Genomic DNA, 24,587 nt, shown 5'->3' with positions numbered 1-24,587 from the left:
CCTCAGAGGAGTCTCTTTCTTGGCCTTGGGTTGGAAGACAGAGCGAGGTTTCCTGGCTGCCTGGGCTAACATGTCTGAGTAGCCTTAGCTGAAAGGGCACTCGAGACATCTTGAATAATTTTCTTGGGGAACAGAGAGGAAGAGAGTTGAGCATACATAAGAGAGGCCCTTTGTGCATGTGAAACTGCCTTAGTGAGAAACGAACAGTAGACTGACCGCTTCTTAATAACTCCAGCTCCAAAACAGTGAGGAGACTTCACTCGAGCCGTCTCTCACTGCTTTGTCCATGCAAGTGAGGACGCAGTTAAGATCTTCAGGGAGACAGAGAATCAGGGTCTGGTCTTATTAGCCAGAACTCCTAAAGACCAATCAAGGGAGTTGAAAACTTCCAGGACTCGGAACATTTCCCTTCTGTAGGTGGTCAAGTTCGTTCATCCCCCACGTAGTCTTGGCGGGACAGGAGGGCGGAACGACGAGCAGAATCCACCAATGAAGAGAAGTCGAGTCCGCAGACGAAGGGAGAGCGAGGCCTAAATGGTTCGCCCGATTCGTACCAGAATCCCAATCTGCCAGTCAGTTTAGACGGAGGGAAAGAAAAAAACAGTCTTCCCTTTCTCTTCCTTAAAAGGAGCCATTCCCCAAAACCTCTAAGCGCCTTCTCCCCCATGGAAAAACAGTAGGTTTCAATCCTTACACAAGACGAAACCTTCGACGTCTTCGAAGTGGAGAATAAAGAAAGAGGAGAAGGAGGAGCACAGGAGAAAAGGATATCTCCGAACTCTTGCAGGAGCAAATCTGTCAACCTCTTTATAGGAGAAACAGAGGAGTCTTTTGGTCCTCCTTCTTCTGAGGGATCCTGTTCTTCCTGAGCTGAAGAACCCTCATGATCCTTAGAGGCGCGACTATCCTTATAAGAGTCTCTAGAGGAAGTAAGACGTTTACGTCTTGGAGACAAAGCTTCAGAAACGTGCCTACTTGCAAACATCCTTCTTGTCTGGAGGAGTGCGTTTTCAGATTCTTGGAGCCTAACAGGAGTAAGGCGGCTGTCAGGAGCAGAGCGCCCGTTTGAAGAAAAACTTCTATCAGGCTCTTGGCGCCTATCCAAAGGAGAGAGGCTACCAGGAGCAACAGCGCCTGCCATACGAGAAGCGGCTACCAGGCTCTTGGCGCCTGACCGAGGAGAGGATCTCTGGCGACGAGCGCCTACTAGGGTGAGCGCCTACAAGGGGAGAAGCGCCTGCTAGGATCTCGGTGCCTGACTCGAGGAGAGTAAAAGTCAGGAGAAAGAGCGCCTGCCAGGAGAAACGCGCCTAACAAGCTCTTGACGCCTGTCCAGCGAAGAGCGCCTGTCCGATTTAGGGCGCTTGTCAACAGGAGAGTGGAGGCGCGACGAGGAGCGGCTACGAGGCGAGTAGCGCCTACTAGGCTCTTGGTGCCTATCAGGGGAGCGATCCTGTCTTGAGAAGAGCGTCTGTAGGGCGAAGATCTCCTACGAGCAGTCTGCTCCTTGTCCGAAGGAGAAACAAAGACATCCTGTCTGTCAGGCGAATGGCGCTTGGACGTAGATGTGATCTTGTCCGAAGCAGAAAGTCTCCTGTGAGAATCCGAACGCACAGGTGAGCGGGCCGCTTCCGTCGAATAGCGAGAGTCAGGAGAGAGGGGCCTGGACTTCTTTACAAGGAAGCGAGACGTCCTTCCTACGACGAGACGACACGCAAAGAGAGCCAGCCAGAGCCGAAATCTGCGCCTGAAGGTTAGCCAACACCCTGCAGGAGAATTCACAAACTCTTGAAACAGGTGACGAGGCTCGATCTCTGCTCGGGGAACAATACTCCAGAGATCTCTTACGTTTCTTCGCTTCCACCTCAGGCTCTTCCGAAAAAACTTCAGGGCTGGATGGACGGGCGCAGGGAGCGTTCAGGCTCTCTTCGAAGGGCGCGAGGCTTCCGAAGAGCTCCATCCTCGTTTAGGAGAAGGCGAAGGCGAAGACGAGAAGCATTGGTGCAATATTTCTCTCTTGGAGCGATCCAAGGTAGCCTGGGAACGATCAACAGGAGCTACCGAGGGGACGCCTGACCGGTGGGGATGCTCCCTAACCTTCCTGCGGCTTTCGACTTTCCTCCTCCACTGGGACTGGGAGTCTGGAAGAGGTCTAGGCCTGGAAGCATTAGGGAGCCGATCAGACGCACCCTCCACACTGCACGGGATTGTTCACTGCACAAATCACTATTGGAATCACTCTTACCTTCTAAATGTTTAATTTTCATCTCCATACTGGCGAATGGATGGCTTCTTCATGGAGGCCACTCCGAAGGCGCATCTTCGGCTTCGGTGCAGGAGCAGAGCTGAAACTGACAAAGGAGCTACTTCTAAAATAGGATTATCTATATCCAACTCGCTAATACGAGAATCTACTACTGCTCCTAGAAGAAGCTTTCCTAACTTTATCCTTTCAAGCTTCCTCAAGTAGGAAGACAAAGACTTCCATTCATCCTCATTCAGCTTTTCACATTCATTACAAGGATTATTAAAGGTGCATTCATTCCCTCTACACTTCAAACATACTGTGTGAGGGGTCTACCGCAGCTTTCGGTAGCCTCACCTTACACTCAGTCATACAACAAACTCTAAACATAGCAGTTTTCTTAGTATCAACATCATCAGACATCATGAATCCAAAGAAAAATCAAAGAAAAGTCAATAACTGTCCACAAATCGCGAATGCCAGGCCAAAAGATCGGGTACTTCACCAAAAGTCCCGTAGAAACAATCCAGCGAAACGACGAAAAAAAAAGAATCCAACTGTCAAGAGGTACCGACAACAGGTGTGGTCGACACCGACGACAGAAAAAATCTGGCAAGAAAGGTATGTTGGTTCTTACACCCGCTTCCCAGCGGCGGGTAAGGTAGATCACCTGACCTACCTGTCGCATTTGCCGCGAGTTTTGAATTCTGTCGTGACGTCAGAGACGTAAGCTAAGTATATGTCTGACAGGAAAGTTCATGTACAAACTAAACAATCGAAGTACGACTGTGGTTTTTTAAATAAAAAGGCTGCGGAGCGAATTAGAAACTATAGCTATGTAACTACTGGTAAGTTACTTATATGCAAATTCATCCTTTTTACAGGCATATCTATAATTTTATGGTTAAACATACTTTCCTTTGGGGCCTGGGCTAACTAAGGGCATTGAAAGTTAACTGACCTCTGCCTACAAAGAAAATGTTGTCCCTAGCAAGGGTTTCCTTGCTAGGGACAACAATTTCTCATATCCTTGGGTGACATTAATATTGTATAGTAGTGTACTAAATAAGTGAATCAGATTTCTAGGCATAACAGAATGGTTTACAGAAAATCTTAGCTGCAATAATCACACCATCAAAATTATGAAGTACAGGCAGTCCCCAGTCATCTATGGAGTCTGTCACTGGCAATCCGGTTTATGGGGCTTGTCTAGGTGGTGCCATAATGCGCTGATTTCTGGTTATCAACACCGATACATACCTAACGAGTGCATTAACTGATTATCAGAGCCATAAGCGCCATAAATTGCCGACTTTCGGCTATTGCCAATTTCGCAGGGACTGCCTGTATGGATTAACAGAAGGGAAGAGCCCACAATAAGAGTGGAGGTAGCATTATATGGGTGGTGCAATATTTTAAGGCTGCTTTTGCTTATATTTCTTTGGGTTCAACTAACTTTAAAGCAAGAAAAGAAACCTCAGCATGTAAGAGCACGTATCTGTGGAACCAAATTTGTTGCTGAAGACTTGCTAATTTATTTGAAATTTCATTTCCATACATGTGAAACAGAAAATGGAAAGCAAAAAAACCGCGCCAAGGAACAAGTGATAAGTAAAGCAGATACGATTTCCCTTGGCAGCAGGAGGTCTCCTCCAACAATATTCCCATTTCACTTTTTGGGAATTAATTCAGCCCTCACCTTTCCCCTATCTTCCAAGAATTAAAGTACGTATAAGTTTTGTTTACAGTGTGAAAACTATAGCCTGGTATTCTATGTTAAAGGACACACTAACACCATAAGACCCATTACTGATATACATTAAGATTTTTGAACTAATGGTGATAGATTAGCTTTAAAATGATATTGTTATGATACAATAAAGTTTGTTCATACTTACCTGGCAGATTTATATATACTGTATTTTCTGAAGTCCGACAGAAATTCAAAAACTTCCGGCACACACAGTGGTCGGCCAGGTGGTTTTAGTACCCATTATTCCCGCCGCTGGGAGGCGGGTATCAGGAAACCATTCCCATTTTCTATTCATAATTTTTATTTCCACTGTCCCCTGAGGGGAGGTGGGTGGGTACTTAATTATATATATCTGCCAGGTAAGTATGAACAAACTTTATTGTATCATAACAATATCATTTTGTTCATGAAAACTTACCTGTCAGATATATATATACTGAATCCCACCGTTGGAGGTGGGAAGGGACAGAATAGAAGGATTTGGGAAACAAATGCATGCAGATGATTTACATCTTGGTTCCAACCTGTTAGCATTGCTGGCTTCGTGGTTATTGCCACGTAAGTCTGCTTGTGCTACTAGAGTTGCCAGCGAGGTAGAGACCTATATAGCTGGTGCACTCCAGATGATCTGTCAACAGGGCGAAGACCACGACGTGACTAGACCATATTGACCATACCATGAGGGCTAAGAAGTAAAATAAAATATATATATAAAAATATATATACACCACCTGACCAACCTAGCCAAAGTTAAGGTGTGTTAACTAAGGCTTAAGAGTTAAGAAGTCACCGTTGTCGGCGACTCAACTACTAATTAAGAGCTCTTCCTAACCATTTTCTACAGGATAGGATGAGTGGTACTACTTGCCCCAAGATTGTGTCTGCAGACACGTATGGCCCTAGCGAGCAGCAGATCTCATATGCCATCTTCACATCTCGCAGGGAGTGTGAATTGAACACAGAGTTGCTTCGCTAAAACATGGTACTCAGGATGTTGCTGAGTGCCTATGCTCTGTTGAAATGCTTCCGAGGCCGCGCCCTCACCTCGTGAGCATTCAAATCAAAAGATTTCAAATCTTTGTGCCAACACAATGAAGGAGCTTTTTTGAAAGAACTCCTTAACAATAAAGAAAGCCAGGGTGTTTCTTCGATATGGGCAAGTCTGGTCTTTTCGGAACACTGCAGATTGTCCGTACGACTTCGACTTTCTTGAGTTTTATGTAGATAAAACTTGAGAGACCTGACAGGGCACAGGACTCTCTGGCTCCTGCCCACTAACTTGTGCCATCCTTGATTCCAAGCTCCTGGCCCAAGAACAAGACGGGTTTTTCCATTCTTAGGCCACAACGGAAGGCTTAGAGAAACCGCACCGCCTTGTGTTCTCTAATGCCAAAACTTCTGACGATGGCTGAAAACCTCACTAACCCTCTTTGTCGTATCTAGGGTGGTTAGAAAAAGGCCTTCCTGATCACGTGCAAGAAGTTAACAGGTAGAGATGTTCGAATGCTTTGACATCAAGAACTTCAGACTATGTCTAAGTTCCATATTGAAAGCTTCGATCTGGACATGCACAGTCAGTCAGTCTGTACTAAGTCAGGTGACCGACAGTTGACCAGTCAGACGAATCAAGGACAGCAAGGCTGTACCCTGAAGACCATAAGGCACTATTCTTCGCTTAAGGATGAGTGTCTGGACTGCCTGGGCGATTCAAGCTAAGCAAACCTTGGGGTATAGAACGCAACCCAACGTCGTTAGCGAATCAACTCCTGAGCCATCCTACTCGAGCTTCTGGTGCCAGGAGAAAGGAGCGTACGAGGAGCAAAAAGGCGATTCAGTCCCGAAGGACGAATGCCTGACAGTCCAACCTGGTCTCATGTTAAACGATCATCGGGGGTGTGTAAACGCAACCGACTTCGTCAACAAGAAACTCAGGGCTACTATGTGTCTCCTGATCTCGCACGAGTGTCTGACTCCGAGAAAAACAGGTGAGACAAAAAGTAGATGGTGAGCAAGTTCGAGATTCCACAGAACTCAAAGATCGTGAAGGGCTTTGTTGGTTTGACAGAAGCAAATCTCTGAGCCCAAAGGCCGTCAACAACATATTTGCGTATTCTTTAATAGTTTGTGACTGCCAGCTTCCATTCCCATTCTTCAAACGGAAAGGGAAGACGGCAATCTTATGCTGTCAACATCTCGATAGTCTGAACGTAGTCAGACTCAGAGCGGAGAGGTTATAGGTACCTTTCGTGTTAAAGTAGACCGACTCTCTCGGAAAAGGTCCTTGGAAGGACGTACCTCTGTGAATCTAGGATCTTGAAGGCCAACATGGGGCGATTAGCATCATTGTCGCTCCCTGTGATGGTATAAATCATCTTATTACATTTCCTAAGTGTTTGAAAAAAAAAGGGGTAAAAGAAGACTAAACATCCATCCCTGTTCAATATCATAGCGAAGAGATGTATGAAAGGACGTCCCTAAAGTCTCCATAACTCTCAACATACTTCTAAAGAAAGATTCCACTCGAAAGTCAGTAGTTTGCTGCCGTCGATCGAGACGATTCGTACGGACTTTTGCAATCCTGTAACGAACCTCTAGAGGATCGTTACATTCTACGCTGCTGTGTTATAATAGGCTCTTTCTCGTAAACCCGAACAGGGACCGAGAAGATACTTCCTAAGATATGAGAGAGCTGTGGAAGATCAGAGTTGATATGGACCACTGGTTCCAAAAACTCGTTTCCAGGACTGGAGGGACGACAGAATTGCTTCCACTTCTTTCAGATTATGATCCAGGACATCTGAAACCCTCTCCAGATGTCCGGCACCTTCTTTCTATCACCTCAAGTGATACTTACGCACGCAGAGATGTTCAGAATCATTCCTAGATCTTTAATAAAATTTCAGTTTGTTTCCCGGTAGGTAAAAACTGTAGAGGTCTGAATTGCAGTCTATTCAGGGAAACAACTTCTTTAGGAAGGAAATGGTCCCCAGCAAGCTCATCCAGTTCCCTCACACAGTATGTTTACTTCCCTAAAAAGGCTGCGCTTTGCTAAGCAGGAGAGCATATAATAGTGAAATGTTGCGGTAGACTCGTAGTCCTATACCGTGCGGTAACGAGCACCGAAAGGAGTAAGAGATATCTCTGAGAACATAGTAAGGCAAAACGAATGCAATGTTTATTCATTCATGTAAGAAATCCCCTCAATCTTAGGCTAAAGTCCGTGATTGTAGGGCAGAGATACAGTTAGTCAGTCAATCCCGCAGGAGAGAGAGAGACGTAACTGCCAGCACAGAGATACGGTTAGTCAGTCAATCCCGCAGGCGAGAGAGACGTAAACCTACAGCGCATGACAGCGAACGAGCTGGTACTGCCTCGTTTGGACTGGCGGAGAGGACAGTGACAGCAGCAGCTTACGATCGTCGTCTCTTAACTTTATGCCTGGGTTGCCAGCTACCTATTCTACGAAGAAATAGGTCCGTAATTTTTAGCATAAAGAGCTCTCAAGCTGGTATATTAAGCGAAACAGAAAACGCTAAATATATAGATGCGTTTGTGTCGTCATAAACACTACCATACAACGGTAAAAGATAAATCGGAAACTCCTGGAAGGCTGCAGGGAGTAACGATTAAATGTCCTTAAAATAATAGACAATAGACCTCTCGGTTGCCATCCGAAGAGGTAACTACAGCAAGCGTATATGACTTGAACCAAACCAGTAGTAAAATAACGCAAGGCAAAATAGATATTATATTGCAATAAAGTTTTTTGTTCATACTTACCTGGCAGACATATATACTATAGCTGAATTCGGAAATACAGCTACATACATATCTGACAGGCAAGTTTCATAAACAAAACTCAAGAGAATTGAAGCGGACAGCTCAAACTTCTTATGTTAGTTATGGACATAATCGGTTCATTGACGTAGTCTACAAGTCTATTTCTTGCTTTACGAGTCTGCGAATGATGAATGAGAGCTCTTCCGAATCTTGTCAATAAGAGCTTATCCGCTTACGCAATATAAAGTTAATGAGAAGTTGTCAATGAGAACTAACCCATTTACGGGACAAAGAGATATTTTGTCAATGAGGGGATACCCACTTACTTGACAAAACGATAGTATATTGTCAATGGGGAAATTCACTGAATTGACAAAACGTAATCCAGGAAGTTCAGCATTTTATTTTCGATTCCCGTCTCAAACGAGGAAGGGGCAAGAATCCTGTTAAGAGACGGCTTACGACAGGTAGAACGACGATGTTCAATTCGGCAGCGTTAGTCCCGGACTAGGAACTAACAAAATCTATCATCTGAAAAGCCCTTTCAGATGGGCTAAAAAGCTTGCAAAATTATCCTGGGAGAGGAAGAAACTCTCCAACCAGCTTCCTCTCCCGTATCAAAATTTATTGGCAGTATGGCAAAGGAAGTCCTGTCTTGCGCTTTCCTGAAGAGCGTCCTTTTGATGAGTGCCTTTGCAAGAATCCTACTGAACGTTGCCGAGAGTCCTGACGTGCAGGACGTCGAGCTTTTACATAACCCATAGCTGCCTTACCGCAAAGTCTTGACTGCGGTAGAGCAAAAGAGATCTTTCCTTGAGCTTTCCATAACTCCATCCAATCCTGGACTTTACGAAAAGCAATATTACTGACAGAGACCTCTATAATTCACGAAACCCGTGGTCTTGCTGGTTTCGAAAACGAAGTTGCCTTTTCACTTAAGCTTCCTCCGAAGCACTGCTTACTTCACATTCTTCGCAGGCGATGTAGAAGGGATCACCGAAGTTAGGTAAAAACTCTTTAGGCCCAAATCAGCTTGAAGACTTCAACAGAAACATTCAGCCAGGCGACACACCTGGCGTGCGCTGGCGCGCGCGCTCGGCGTCCACTGGCTAGCAGCGAGCACGCTCGCGTCCACTGGCGAGCAGCGAGCACTCTCGGCGTCCCCTGGCTGGCGCGCCCGCTCGTTTGTTCGGTATCCACTGGCGTGCGCTCGGCCTCGGCGTCTACTGGTGCGCGCTTGGCGTGCACCCGCGCGCGCCTGGCGTCCATCTAAGCCGAGCGTCAAAAAAAAAAAAACGTGCAGAAAAGCGTCACGCTCCTGACAGGCGTCAATGCAAGCAAAACTGCCTTCAGGGAAGAGCATTAAACATCTCGGAGAGAAAACCGACTGCACGAAGCAATCTCAGGTGAAGGGTTGATCGTGTGAGAATACGCGGGGCGACGGAACGCCTTCTTATTCTCACAGCAACAAAGCTAGGACGTCCGCGCTCAAAAGCGTCCTGCTAATATGACTTGCTTTCCCTTTTCTCGGTGGAAAGACGTACACGAGTTCAGGCGACGTTCGCCTTCTTAACTTCTCACTGCAACGCATGACGAGAGAGAGAGAGAGGACGTGAAACGTCCTCTTCTATAAAGCTTCTATTTAGAGGGCGCGAGTCCTTCCGAAAGCTCCAAACCCTGCGCAGGAGGACGCTTCGGAGGACGAGAAGCAATCCTCAGGATTCGTGCACGCACTTTGGCAGCCTGGGAGTAACTTCAGGTCTGCCGAAGGCACGTCAGATCGGTGGGAGTTCCTCGTAACCCTCCTTCGGCTTTCGACATGCTCTCTCCCTGTTCCTGGGAGTCAAGCAGAGGTCCCGGCCTAGAGGCGAAATAAGGCCGATCTGACGCACCCTCCCAACTACACAAGGGGCACTGTCACTGCACTTAGCCACTTACTTTTGCTCTCCAAAGCCAGAACTTTCGATTCTAAGTTACGAATCGATAGAGTATCAGAGAAAGGTCAATACCCTCTACAGAAACTGTTTAGGGCCCGAAGGCAACATTACAGGGTTAGGAGTAACAACTACAGAAGTAGCACTCTTCACCACAATGATAGGAGAGCGAGCACCTTAGATTCAAGCTATAAGATGGAATCTATAACGTAAAGGGCATTACCTCACGAGACATATTTATAGCCCGTAGGCCATACTACAGGGTTAGGCCAAAATAAAGTCTACAGGTAGGTTAGCCTACCCTGACTTTGTTTACTGATTAATTGCGTACATACGAATCATACGTCTTCCTTACGGAATTAGACAAAGTCTCACTCCTTACATGACAAATCTCAACAAAGAAGCAAGACACATAGCCCTCGTGCATATCGAGTGCGGAACTACCGAAGCTTTCGGTAGCCACACCCTATCTTAGCAGACAACACCCTCTGAAACTAGCCTAACTAGATTCAGATATACAAAATGAATCATATTCAAAACAATTTAAGATAGCGTATGCCTAGCCACAAATCCAAGTCAATAAATCAAAAGACAATTAGGATATTTAGCGGCCATGAAGTTTCCAAAAATCCTAAGACGGAGGTACTGAAAACAGGTGTTTCCAGCACCGGCGACAGAAAAATTATGAATAGAAAATGGGAATGGTTCCTGATAACCCGCCTCCCCAGCGGCGGGAATGGGTACTAACCACCTGGCCAACCACTGTGTGTGCCGGAAGTTTTGAATTTCTGTCGGACTTCAGAAAAATACAGCATATATATATCTGACAGGTAAGTTTCATGAAACAAATTTCCATGTAATAATTAACAATGCTTTAATTCATATTTATATATATACACCCAAAAATCTTACCTCTAAGTTTATGTAATTTATGTACAAGAATATTTTTTAATGTTTACATATAAATCTAAAAGTATGTGACAAATATTTCTTACTTCCTTTTTTTACTACATTGGATGTACCGCATCAATCTAAAAGTTTCATTTGATATCTTCCTCTCACCTGAGAGAAATTAGCTTTTATTATTGAGATGTGTTTTCCTAAAAAATGGCAATAAGAAAAAAAATTGCATTTTTTGAGAATTCTAAAATAATGATGGTAGGTATGATACTAATTTTTGGTGTATATACTTCAGAAAATTAATCTGAGAATTTTGTAAAAATAAAAAATATATATATTTACTATATTTTGAAAATAAAAAACACTAATAAAGTTCTGGAAAATAAATAAATGGCTGTTTTTTTTTTTCATTTTTGGAAAGGAATTGTGCATACATGTTTAAAAATATGACACACAATAAACCTGCCTCATTATATTAGGGTGTTTTGCTTTTCTATTATCTGATCCAGGTTACTTCACAGTTAACCCCTCTGTTGAGTGGGTAACTATCATGAAATCTCAAATGAGACTTTGTGGCTTCTATCACATGTTCTGATGATCACTGGTTGACAAAACCATGAAATCTAATTAAATAAATTACCCTTGTCCCATCAAATAACTATTTTTCTTGTTAGAATACTAAACTAGTATATTTCTATTTAGACATTAAACTGTCCAAAATATTAACTACATATTTACTACAGTGCGTTCGTGAAGTGAATAAACAATTCCAGCAAATTATAACAAGCATAATAGAACATCAAATCAAAACAGACTTCTAACATTCTTCTAAGCACTAACCAGAGAAACTACTAATCATAACATTGAACTTGGTCAATACTTCTGGGCAAGGCTGTTTGCTAATAATGAAAATAGTGAGTAATGCAAACTATGACTGCTAAAATGACCCAAGTGACAAATCAACTTAAATAACTTGGCATGACATCAGTGTGAACGGAAATCTAATGAGCACTAACCGTTATCCCTGAGTAAAGCTTTCTGCAGTTGGAAAAGAGGAATGTGCAGCATGTCAGCTGTTCAACTAATAACTGATCTTTAGCTTCTTGAAGATCTTGAGCACGAAGTCCAGAGTAAACTTCGCTATCGCAGTCCAGTTTCTACTTCTGTTCCAACTAACTCACCTTCATTTACACCATCACTACTGTCAGCCTGAAACAAAAGTTCAATAACTATATAGTAATGTCATGTAATACATCTAAAAAAATACTAATGTGAATTATGTTTTCTTATACACAAACATGATATTGTTAAACTACAATAAAGTTTTGTACATACTTACCTGGCAGATATATACTTAGCTATAGGTCTCCGACGTTCCCGACAGAATTTCAAATCTCGCGGCACACGCGACAGGTAGGTCAGGTGGTTCTACCTTACCCGCCGCTGGGTGGCGGATGTACGAACCACTCCCGTAAGCTTGTCAGATTTTTCTCTTCCACCTGTCTCCTGAGGGGAGGCTGGGTGGGCCATTAATCGATATATCTGCCAGTAAGTATGTACAAAACTTTATTGTAGTTTGAACAATATCATTTTTGTACATGAACTTCCCTGACAGATATATACTTAGCTGATTGGCACCCTTGGTGGAGGGTAAGAGACAGCTCAATAATACAGGTAAGACGGGAAACAACTAATGTTGTAGGATATAAAAACCTTGGTTCTCACCTTTTCAGGATGAAGACTTCATAGATACTATCTCTGAGTCTGCATTGCCTGGAGAGCTACAGCTAGGACGTGACCTGATGCTGAAAGACTCTCGGATCTACCACTGGGATATGTGATCCCCTATTGTGGTAGAAATCCAAGTCGGATGCTGTTAGAGGGACCTTGTCCGCTTACCTAACAGATCCTTACCACTACCTCTGCAAGGAGCCAAAACCCACCAGACCACCTAACCAAAATACAAAGGGTTAATATTACGACAAAAAGAGGTGCCTCCTGCAACCTCTTTCAGACAACCAAAAAACAACAATATAAAATATAGGATAACATTATATTTACACAGGATAAGTTTCAGCTCCCTGCCCCAGCACCGAATCCGCCGATACGAAAGGACCCAAGGCGAAGCATTTATCATATGTGATTTTTACATCACGTAGGTCGTGGTTTGCGAAAACCGATTGGCATCTCCAAAAAGTCGCCTCCATCAAGTTCCGCACAGACATATTTTTCTGAATGCAAGCGAAGTTGCGATGGCTCTCACCTCGTGAGCTTTCACTTTCAGTAGTCTAAAATGATCTTCCTTACAGGCAACATGTGCCTCTGTAATAAGGCTTCTCAGAAAAAAGGAAAGAGCATTCTTCGACATGGGCCGAGTGGGGTCCTTACGGAGCACCATAAAGCACATCTTGATTAGCTTAAGTTGTTCCTTCCTCTTAAGGAAATACTTCATAATTCTCATAGGGCAAAGAGTTCTTTCAGGCTCTTCCCCTACTAGAAAAGATAAACTACGAACTTCAAAGCTCCTGGGCCAAGGGCGTGATGGGTTTTCATTCTTTGCCAGGAAACTTGGAAGAAACGAACACACCATAGAATCTTCCTTAAACCCTACATTGCCCTCAATAGCTTGGAGCTCACTCACTCTCTTAGCTGTAGCTAGGGCCAAAAGGAAGATAGCCTTCTTCGTCAAATCCTTGAAAGAGGCTAAGCCAGGAGGTTCGAATCTAGACGATCAAGGAATTGTAGGACTACGTCTAGATTCCAGTTCGGTTACTACATGAGGACGCTTAATGGTTTCAAATGATCTAATAAGATCATGCAGGTCCTTATCATCGGATATATTTTAAGCCTCTATGCCGAAATACCGCCGCCAACATACTGCGGTATCTAATAGTTGACACAACCAGATGACATTCTTCTTTGAGGAAAATAAGGAAATCCGCAATTTGGGTCACAGAGGTACTGGAAGAGGAAATGTTCTTCCTCTTGCACCAACGTCTGAAGACATCCCACTTTGACTGGTATACACGCAAGGTGGAAGGTCTCCTCGCTCTTGCGATTGCTTTAGCAGCTGTTTGCTGAAAAGCCTTTCTTTCGTCTGACGCAAACTTTGGACAGTCTGAAACCAGTCAGCTGAGAGCGAGGAGATTTTTGTGGTACCTGTCGAAGTGGGTTGTCTGAGTAGATCGCTCCTTAGCGGGAGCGATCTTGGAAGGTCCACCAACCATTCCAGTACCTCTGTGAACCATTCTTGGGCCGGCCAAAAGGGAGCGATTAAGGTCATTCTCGTTGAATCGGACTCTACGAACTTCTTGATGGTTAGCCCCAGGATCTTGAAGGGGGGAAACGCGTAGACGTCGAGTCCGTTCCAGTCTAAGAAGAAGAGCATCTATTGCTACTGCCTCTGGATCCGATATCGGAGAGCAGTAAGGATCAGGCCTCTTTGTCTTCGACGTGGCAAAGAGGTCTATGTGTGGCCTGCCCCATACTTCCACAGGCTCTGGCATACATCCAGATGAAGGGTCCACTCTGTGGGAAGGACCTGATCTTTCCTGCTGAGGAGATCTGCTCTTACATTCCTTTCTCCCTGCACGAACCTGGTGAGAAGCTTGATTCCTCTTTCTTCTGCCCACAGAAGAAGGTCCCTTGCTGTCTCGTACAGGGAGAAGGAATGCGTCCCCCCCTGTTTCCTGATGTATGCCAGAGCTGTAGTGTTGTCCGCGTGACCTGCACTACCGACTTCGACTTTGAGCTCGAAAGCCTTCAGAGCCAACCACACAGCCATCAACTCCTTTCTGTTGATGTGCCAGGTTACCTGGTCCCCCACCAGGTACCTGACTTCGCTGGTTCCCAGAGTTGCACCCCACCCCATGTCCGACGCGTCGGAGAACAACACCAGGTTGGGGGTCTGTGATTGAAGAGACAGTCCCTTCGCAAAGAGGTTGGGATCTGTCCACCATAAGAGATGTTTCTTGATGTCCTGGGATAACGACAGGGAGAACGTCAAATCCTGAGAACGACGACTCCAATTCCGATGAAGAAAGAATTGGAGCGGTCTCAGGTGCAACCTTCCTAGGGAAACGAATTGCTCCAGGGAGGAGAGCGTCCCCAGCAGACTCATCCACTCCCTCACTGTGCATACTTCTTTACCCTAAGAAGGTTGTTATCTCTCTCGAATCCTCGGGCTATCCTTTCCTGCGAGGGAAAAGCCCGAAAACTCAGAGAGTTCATCTGTATCCCGAGATACACACACTCTTGCTCGGGAATTAGTGATGACTTCTTGAATTGACGAGAAGTCCCAAAGCCTTCGTCAATTCTAAAGTTACTTGTAAGTCCTTCAAACAACGATCTTCTGAATTGGCCCTTATTAGCCAATCGTCGAGGTACAGTGGATATCCTCACCCCTTTCAAATGAAGCCATTGAGCCACATTCCTCAAAATCCCGTGAACACTTGAGGGCCGTCGAGAGGCCGAAACACAGAGCCCTGAACTGAAAAACATTTTCCCCCCCATCATGAATCTGAGAAACTTCCTGCGAGGAAGGATGGATCGGTACGTGGAAGTAAGCGTCCTGTAAATCCAAGGAAACCATCCAGTCCCTGGACGAAGTGCTGCCAGCACTGATGAAGGCGTTTCCATCGTGAACTTTTCTTCTTTTTACGAAGAAGTTCAGGGCGCTTACATCCAACACCGGTCTCCATCCCCTGAGGACTTCGGAACTAGGAAAGGCGGTTGTGTTAGAAGCCCGATGAATGATGGTCTGTCACTAGTTCGATAGCCCCCTTCTCCAGCATCTGATCTACTGCTAAGATGGAGAGCTTGATTCATGATGGGGTCTCTGTACCTGGCCGTCAGTTCCCTTGGGATGGTCGTCAAGGGAGGTCTTTCGACGAAAGGGATGAGGTAACCTCTCCTCAAAATAGAAAGGGTCAAGGATCCGCCCCTTTTTGGGTCCAGACTTCTGCAAACTCTAAGAGTCTGGCGCCCACCGTTGTTTGAAGGACTTGCAAGTTATTTGGGGTGGGGCTTTAACAGACTTGGCGAAAGTCTTACCCCTTCTTGAAGGTCTACGACCTCTAAACGTAGAGGTTCTTGATGAAGATGCCCCTCGAAAGGGTTCTCGAACCATTGCCTTTTCCTTCTTAGCCTTGGTAGGGAAGGAAGGGCGAGGTTTTCTTGCCGACTGTGCCAAAAGGTCCTGGGTGGCTTTGGCCGAAAGTGACCTCGAAATGTCCTGCACTCGATGTTTCGGGAACAACTGAGTAGACAGAGGAGCAAACAGCAAAGAAGACCTCTGAGCATGGGAGACCGACTTCGTTAAGAAGGAACAATAAACCGACCTCTTCTTCACGATCCCGGCCCCATAAAGGGAGGCGATTTCTCGCTCCGTCTCTTACTGACTTGTCCATACAAGACAAAACACATAAGGTCTTCTGGCGAAATTGACTCTGGCACTTCAATTTTCTTGGCTAGGACTCCCAACGACCAATCAAGGAAGTTAAATACTTCTAGCACTCTAAACATACCTTTGAGCAAATGATCCAATTCATTCATTGCCCAAGTCGTCTTAGCAGAGTTAAGGGCAGTTCTCCTTGTCGAATCTACCAGCGCCGAAAATCCGAATCAGCCGAAGACGGTAGACCCAATCCTAAGGGCTCTCCTGTTTCGTACCAGAAACCACGCCGTCCTGATAACTTCGAAGGAGGAAAAGCGAACATCGTTTTCCCCCGCTTCTTCTTTGGAAGCCATCCAGGAACCAAAACTCCTCAGTGCCTTCTTCATAGAAAGAGTTGGCTTCATCCTCACACAAGAAGAACTCTTCGCTGTCTTTGCCGTTGAAAAAAAGTGAGTGAGGAGGAAGGAGGGGAGCCGTAGGCGTAAGGGAATCCCCAAAAACTTGTAAAAGTAGCTCTGTAAGCTTCTTGTAAGAAGAGACAGCAGCAGAAGTGTTCGGTTCCTCATCCGAACCTTCTAGGACGTCTTGTCGAGGCGAGCGCGGAAGATCCTTAGGTGACGAAGGGATCCTAGCAGGAGTTGAGCGAGAGGTTGGAGAACGCCCTCTCTTAGAAGAGTTCACATCCACTGGAGAACGATGAGAAGATCTGGGAAGTCTACGATGAGACTCCCTCTTCGAGGTATACGGAATCTCAGCCGAAGGAGAGGTAGGGCTCCTACTCCGAGAATCCTCGGAAACATCCACAGGGCGCTTACGAGGAGGCGAGCGCCTACTATACTCTATGTGCCTATCCTGAGGCGAGCGGCTGCCAGGTAGAAAGAGCGCCTATCGAGAGCAGAGCGCTTGCGCGGCTCTCCATACCTATCCAGTTGCGTACGATCAACGGAAGTTCGACTGGAAGGCGAAATGCGCCTACTAGGAGAAGGCTGCTTGCGAGACTCTTGACGTCTCACAAGAGGGTAACATTCAGGAGAAGGGTCGCTTCAAAACACCCCCTAACGAGCGCCTACTTGGAGAAGGGGGCGCTTCCGCGGATTCCTGGTGCCTACCAAGAGACAAACGTTCAGGAGAAGTGCGCCTAGAAGCGGAGAGCGCCTACACGGAGAAGGGCGCTTGAAAGACTCTTGTTGTCTGCCCCTAGGAGAATAATCAGGAGTATGACGCCTTAAAAGAGACGAGCGCCTACTAGGAGATCCATGTGCAGTAGGCTCTTGGCGCCTACCTTGCGGGGAGCGGCTAACAGTAGGCCGTCTATCATGCACACGACTCCTACCAGACTCTAGATGCCTGTCAGGAGAGAAGTCACGATCCGACACTCGAGGAGAGTGACATCTGGAAGAAGAACGCCTACTGTATAAGGGCGCCTTCTAGAATCTTGAGGCTGCTGAGAGAAGTCTCACGCGAGGGAGTTGAAGAAATCGCGTGATGAGCAGGTGCAGTGCGCTTACCGGAAGCGGGAATCCAATCTGGAGAAAAAACTTCTTTCTCCATAGAGCGCCCTACCGATGTTTGGCGCCTTGAATTCGAAAGAGAGCCAGTTGCGTAGCGAGGGCGCTCACTGCGAGCGAGGGCGCTCACGCGAGCGATGGGCGCTCACGCGAGCCCCCACCTCATACGAAACTTCCCATATGATGAAGGAGAACGATCCTCTGAAGAGCGGCGCCTAGATCTCTTGATCGGAAGAGAAACGTCCTTCTTCCTACGTGCTCTAACTGCTAGAGAGTCTGCTAGCGCCGTGATCTGAGCTTGAAGTCCCGCGAGTACTCTCGTAGGAGAATCTTCTTGTTCTTCCTCGGAAGCAGGCGCCGAGCGCGGAGCGCGAGAAGAAGAACGATCACAGGATCTCTTGGTTTTCTTCGCCTCCACCGACGATTCTTCCGGGAAAACCTCCGGACTAGAAGCCAAAGGACTGCAGGGAGCCTTCCAAGCCCTCTTCAACGGGCGCGACGCATCCGGGGAGTTCCAACCTCTCTTCGGAGAGGGAGACGACGAAGAGGAGAAGCATTGGCGTAGGAGCTCCTTCTTGTAGCGATCCGAGGCAGCCTGGGAGCGTACTTCAGGATCTGCCGAGGGGACGCCTGACCGGTGGGGGCTCTCCCTAGCCCTCCTGCGGCTTTCGGACTTTCCTACTCCACTGGAACTGGGAGTCTGGAAGAGGTCTAGGCCTAGAGGCACTAAGGAGCCGGTCAGACGCACCCTCCACAACACTGGGGACACTGCACTGATCACTAACACTCTCCTTACCTTCCAACTGACCGAATCTTCTGATCCAAAGAACGATTCTTGGCTTTCAGAGCTGCCGCCTCCGAAGGCGAATCTTCGGCTTCGGTGCGGGGAGCCGGGGCTGCAACTTGGGAAGAAGGTTCTAATTCTACGTTAGTACTATTAGGATCCACATCCAACTCACTCATTCTAGATCTGCTAGAACTTCTAGAGGAAGCCTTACGCACTCTATCACGTTCCAACTTCCTAACATAAGAAGAGAGAGCCTTATATTCTTCTTCATTCAATCCCTTACATTCACTACAAGGGTTAGCAAAAGCACACTCATTCCCCCTGCATTTCATGCAAACCGTGTGGGGGTCTACCGAAGCTTTCGGCAACCTCACCTTACATCCTTCATTCACGCCAAACCTAACCCCAAAACCGAAGTTTTTAACTACCGATTCTAGATCAGACATCGTTAAAGAAAATCAAACTCAAAATCAAACCGGTCCACAATCAGCGTATGCCAAGCAAACAAAGCGAATACGTCCCAAAACCAAAAGAAGTCCAAATTAACTCCAGGCAAGCGAGAATCGAAAAACTATCGAGAGGAACCGACAACAGTTGTTATCGTTCCCGCGACAGAGAAAAATCTGACAAGCTTACGGGTAAGGGAGTGGTTCGTACATCCGCCACCCAGCGGCGGGTAAGGTAGGACCACCTGACCTACCTGTCGCGTGTGCCGCGAGATTTGAAATTCTGTCGGGAACGTCGGAGACTATAGCTAAGTATATATCTGTCAGGGAAGTTCATGTACAAAATTAGATTTAAGATTTTAATTTTACATATACTGTACCACAACTGGACAAGAAAAATCAAAGTGTGCTATATTAGTTGTATCAGTAACCTCTAACATGTTTTAGTGAAAGATTACTATGCATGGCAATAGATCATATTTTCTCACCCTTTAATATAAACTGTATATAAATATAAAGGCTTTGAGAAATAAGTTGAGAAATGCTCCCACAAAATAATAACACTTACAAAAACCATACGGGACTCCAAATATGTAGCTACATCATGATGTGTTGATCTAACTGCTAAATCACATGGTGTCATTCGATCGTTATTCTCTATAAAAAGTCCGGCACCTTGAGCAACCAGCAATTCCACACATTTCCTTAACCCAGAGGCAGATGCATAGTGGAGGGCTGTATTTCCTTTCTGAAAGAGAAAAGAAAAACTACATGTACAGCTATTTGAATATCCAAACACTTTTCACAGAATAACAAATTCAGTATATCACATTCAATGGGATTCAGGGTCAAAATACTGTAGAAAATATAAACTTCTCTAAAAGCAAAAAACTAATCTTTTAAGGATACCCATAAAAAATGACACAACATATTTTCACAAGAACCATAAAAAAACTATCTGCTCTTCACAATATCATATTCTCATTATTCAGTGAAATGAAGTTTTTATTGTAAAACTAATATTGTAATACCTACCTGAACACCTGAACTAGCCCTGGTCACTTACCAGCCCGAACCATCATTTATTAAAAATTTACCAAATCTTTGGTTAAAATAAACGATCAGTGTTGCCAATCTCCTGGCAACACCCTCGTTACTAGTTACCAGCCCACCGCTAGTAAAGCCCTGTCCTCCAACGGGCCGGTCACACCTGCCCTCTCACGTCAATCATAACTCAATAACTCTGTATGAGAGGGGAGGAGGGTGGGAATCATTCAGGTGTTCAGGTAGGTATTACAATATTAGTTTTACAATAAAAACTTCATATTGCAATACACCCCCTGACACCTGAACTAGCCCGATTAACAACATTAATTTGGAGGTGGGGAATCAAATCTGCCCGGCCCTCCACTGTACTAGTTGTCAGTCCATATAATTGAGTACGCGAGTCAGTCTCAAGTTCATTTGTCACTCGTCCAAGCTAATCTCCCATGTGTGGCCTTCTAGGCCTGCCATATGTGGAGGGAAAAATCCCTGCACCTTCTACCCTAAGGTCAAAACTCATTGAGTGCGGAAGGGATACAAACCTGTTTCCTCTCAGCTGGCTATGTGCCTCACCTGAGTAGAGGAAAAACTGAAGACCTCCCATGTCGGCTCTCGGCTCTCATGTATGGAGGGAATCGAAGACCTCCCATGTGGCTTCTCGGCCTCTTCATGTATGGAGGGAATCTGAAGACCTCCCCATGTGGCTCTCGGCCTTTCATGTATGGAGGGAAACTGAAGACCTCCCATGTGGCCTTAGGCCTCATGTACGGAGGAGACAACGGTGTCGTCGATCGTAGTGATGTCCTCTCTTGTAGTGTTGTACCTGCCTGTCTGTACTCTGCCTGGTTGGCACTTGGAAGAATACCCTCAGATAGACCCCAGACATGTTTCTTTCCTATCTTTCCTAATACTTAAAATCCTCTTGTGATATATATCATGAATACCTTATACATATTCCGAATATTCGCTCCCTACTCTAATACTAACTCAGACAGCAAGATTGTTGGGTTTAAAAATAGAATTTAGGCCAAAGGCCGAGTATTGGACCTATGAGGTCAGTCAGCGCTGAAGGGGAAATTGAGAAAGGTTTGAAAAGGTGTGAAAGGAAGAAAAACCTCTGTTGCACAATGAGTCCAGTGTTAGGAGAGCGAAAATAGGATAGGATGAGAATATGGAGAGAATATGAAGAAAATCAGAAAAGAGAGAGAGAGAAGAGAGAGAGAGAGAGGAGGGAGAGAGAGAGAGAGAGCGAGAGAGAGAGAGAAAAAACAAATCGTTTTCTAGGATAAAGAGAGAATATAAAACAGGGAAAAGAGAAGAGAGAGAGATATAAAAATCAGAGGAGAGAGTGAGAGAGAGAAAGAGAGATAGAGGAGAGAGAGAGAGAGAGAGAGAGAGAGAGAAATTACGATCGTCTAATATCTCCACCTCCGCAAATTGCAGCAAGTTAAAAGGGTATTATCTTAACGATAATACTCGTATAACTCGTACAGCTATGAACACCGAACGAGAACTTGTTGCTAATGCGATCGACTCCTATAACAACATCACTTTATTGTATTGATCAGCGTGTGACAGTGATCGAATCCGATAGCAACATCCGTTATTGTATCATCCGCGTGGGACGGTAATTACTGTATTCATGTTATAAATGCAGCTGAAGCTAATAAGGCAAAATTACGTTCATCAGCAACCAACTGGACAGAAGTCCCGAGCTTATGTATGAATTCCAAACGCAGCCGTGGTAAAAGAAACTAATAGCATGAAAGAGCTCATTACTGTTGTTTTCACACAGACAAAGGATTAATAACGTATATAAAGTGTAAGGTTCGTAATACCTATGAAAACGAGTGAAAAACGAACGGAATCCTAAATTTAACGCCATCTAACCCGATGGGAAAAAACTAGCTTCCAATGAGACGTATCAGTCAATTTTGTCTTAAATTACATCGTAAGACGAACATTATGACTTCGTTACATAAGTTAAGTATCCAGATATTCATTAATATGCTAACTAAGGACAAAAACATTAGCCGAGACCAAGTGATATGGTTGAATCTGAAGCCAAGGAGAACAAAAAATAGACTAGCCGGCATCCTTGTCTGTCTCTAAACCACACCTCCTTACAATAGTGCTGTTTGACGACAAGCTAGTTAAGTTATAATTTAATTGAAAAGTAATAAAATAATATTTAAAGGTAATTAAATTAACTTTATTAGGCCTAATATTAATTTCAGTTGTCATTGTAATTTGATAATACGACTGGTTAAATAATTTGTAACTGTAATTGACATAAGCTCAATATAAATACTGACGGCAATAGTCTGTTAAACGTATGAAGACGTCATACATACAAATTCCTTATATGTGACATCTTGGATTATATGCCCCAAAGATAGATACCTCATTGACTATATTAAATGTCAACATAGTTGAAGACACGTCTCCTTTAAGACGTTTGTACAAACTTTGGCATAAGTGAGAGTGTTGTTACGTTAGTCATTTTAGTCAATCAGGAGAGAATGAGATGGATACGGCGACGCAAACCCGTATCCGTCATCCGCTGATTCCAGCGTGAATGACTGCCGAGTTTAGTGTTTATACTACGCCATATGATGATACACATAATCAATTATAATGCTTTAGTCGGACAGAATCCGATCTTCATTCTGTTCGATTACATTCATATTAAATTATCCTCAGATCGGATTCTCGTTCGTTTTCAATTACCACCTGTATTGAATTATCCGAAGTCAAGAATGCCTTAAGCCTACAGCGTTAGCCAATATAAAAATAACTACCGATATGTTGTACAGCGAATACTTTAGGTTAGGCTAGGCTACTGAATATGCATACGATATATCATCGTGAAAAACTAGGCTAACCGTAGTTAATTTTATTCGATTTCTCTTCATACTGAATATCGTAAGTCAATATGCATTGAACGGAGAATTAGTTGATATTAACAATTATCGTATCGTATACGTAGAGGAAAAGTAACCTTAAAAGATGAAGGAAGCATATCTGAAAGGGGACCAACCCTCGGCCTTAAAGCTTCTTTGATGCAAGGAACCTCGAAGCAGGAAAAAGCCTAAAGAAGATGCATCTAAGGACACTGTGCCTCTAAAAAACTACTACTTTTAATAGAAACCCGACCCGAAGAAGCCTGCACTTCTCTTCCTAAACTAAACACTATGTAGCCTATTATCCCTACTCGTCTATATCTGACCTAAGTTTTTATCATCCTGAGAACTTACACATCGAGGGAAGGGAATCTGCTGCCAACACTGCCTGCTCCGCGCCAGGGGGGACGGCGGATCCTGCCCGTGGGCTTGCGGATCCCCATAACCCCCAGCACCGGTTAGGGCTGATTCTGGAACAGGCAGGGGAGCTGGAAAAGAACGATTAGTAATTTCAGTATCCCATTGCTCGATCTATCCCTCACATAATCTTGACCTAAAATCGGTAACAGAGATGTCATCGAGGGAAGGGGAATCTGCTGCCAACACTGCCTGCTCCGCGCCAGGGGGGACGGCGGATCCTGCCCGTGGGCTTGCGGATCCCCATAACCCCACCCAGCACCGGTTAGGGCTGATTCTGGAACAGGCAGGCAGGGGAGCTGGAACAGAACGATTAGTAATTTCAGTATCCCTATTACTCGATCTATCCTGCATAATCTTGACATAAAACGGTAACAGAGATGTCATACTCGAGGTCTTTGTCCCGGGTACTCTCAAGTCTCTTAAAGAGCACTGTCTCTAAGTCTTTATCTTGATCTACGTTAGTCTCTTCCTGCCTACAGTTACTTCTTAATACGAAGACCTTTCCTATGTTTGAGATACCCTAACATCTGGTCCAAAGACCACTCCTGACATTCCAAACATCTGGTTTTTACATTATATTGAACAGGCCTACGATTTACGCATAAGGAATGACTATCGTGTCATAGGGTACTCATCCTTTTCTTGCATTGTTGGCAAAGACGATACGTTGTTGAACTCCCGCTCGTCGTTTTCTGTGATGTCGTGGGCCGAGGATGCAGTAGTCGTTGTCGTAGCCTGTGTTGTTTCTTACTTTGCAGAATCAATGTCTAATGACAAGGTATTAAGAGCAATCCAACCGAAATCCCAAAGGGATGCGTAATTCGTCACCAAATTCAATCAAATCAAAGGTGCAAATGAAGGCCCCGGGGCAATCCGGGCCAAAAAGACCAAAAAGGAGTTCGCTGTGGATACATCTGTACTCCACCGCGAAACGATAAGTGATTGACGTGAGAGGGCAGGTGTACCGGCCCGTTGAGGCAGGGCTACTAGCGGTGGGCTGGTAACTAGGTAACGAGGGTGTTTGCCAGGAGATTGGCAACACTGATCGTTTATTTTAACCAAAGATTTGGTAAATTTTTAATAAATGATGGTTCGGGCTGGTAAGTGACCAGGGCTAGTTCAGGTGTTCAGGGGGTGTATTGCAATACAAACAATAACTAAGAGAAAGGATAATAACCCTTAAGAGACAAGCTAAAAACTCAATATACAACACCCTATACAGGCAAACTTTGAGGTCAGCCATATACTTACCAAGCAATTCACAGCTATTAGTCTCTACTTTAATGGCAGCTCAAAATTTTGATATTCTGAAATTCGCACTAGCGCTCATTTATTTTGGGTGTAGGTAACTTGCCCCACTCACTTTCGGGGAAAAAGAGGTACAAAACCCTGTAAAGAGATCAATTCATTTGTGCTATGTCCCCTATAAGGGGAGGTAGGAGGGCTCCCATTATGTACCGTATCTACTCACA

At 45.0% G+C, this 24,587-nt stretch overlaps 1 protein-coding gene and 1 pseudogene across 3 annotated transcripts in view; one reads left to right on the top strand and one right to left on the bottom strand.

The window, feature by feature from the left end:
• LOC135200995 (ankyrin repeat and IBR domain-containing protein 1-like) overlaps positions 1-24,587 on the top strand; it is a 228,209-nt gene that overhangs the window by 197,400 nt on the left and 6,222 nt on the right. The gene's annotated exons all lie outside the window — the stretch shown is intronic.
• The window catches only part of LOC135200472 (ankyrin repeat and IBR domain-containing protein 1-like), an 85,586-nt pseudogene that overhangs the window by 60,331 nt on the left and 668 nt on the right, over positions 1-24,587 (bottom strand).

This window comes from Macrobrachium nipponense, chromosome 27 (assembly GCF_015104395.2).
Source record: "Macrobrachium nipponense isolate FS-2020 chromosome 27, ASM1510439v2, whole genome shotgun sequence".
In the NCBI taxonomy this organism is placed as follows: domain Eukaryota; kingdom Metazoa; phylum Arthropoda; class Malacostraca; order Decapoda; family Palaemonidae; genus Macrobrachium; species Macrobrachium nipponense.
The sequence above is the reverse complement of the archived record's forward strand: the minus strand, read 5'-3'. Positions and strand labels throughout refer to the sequence as shown.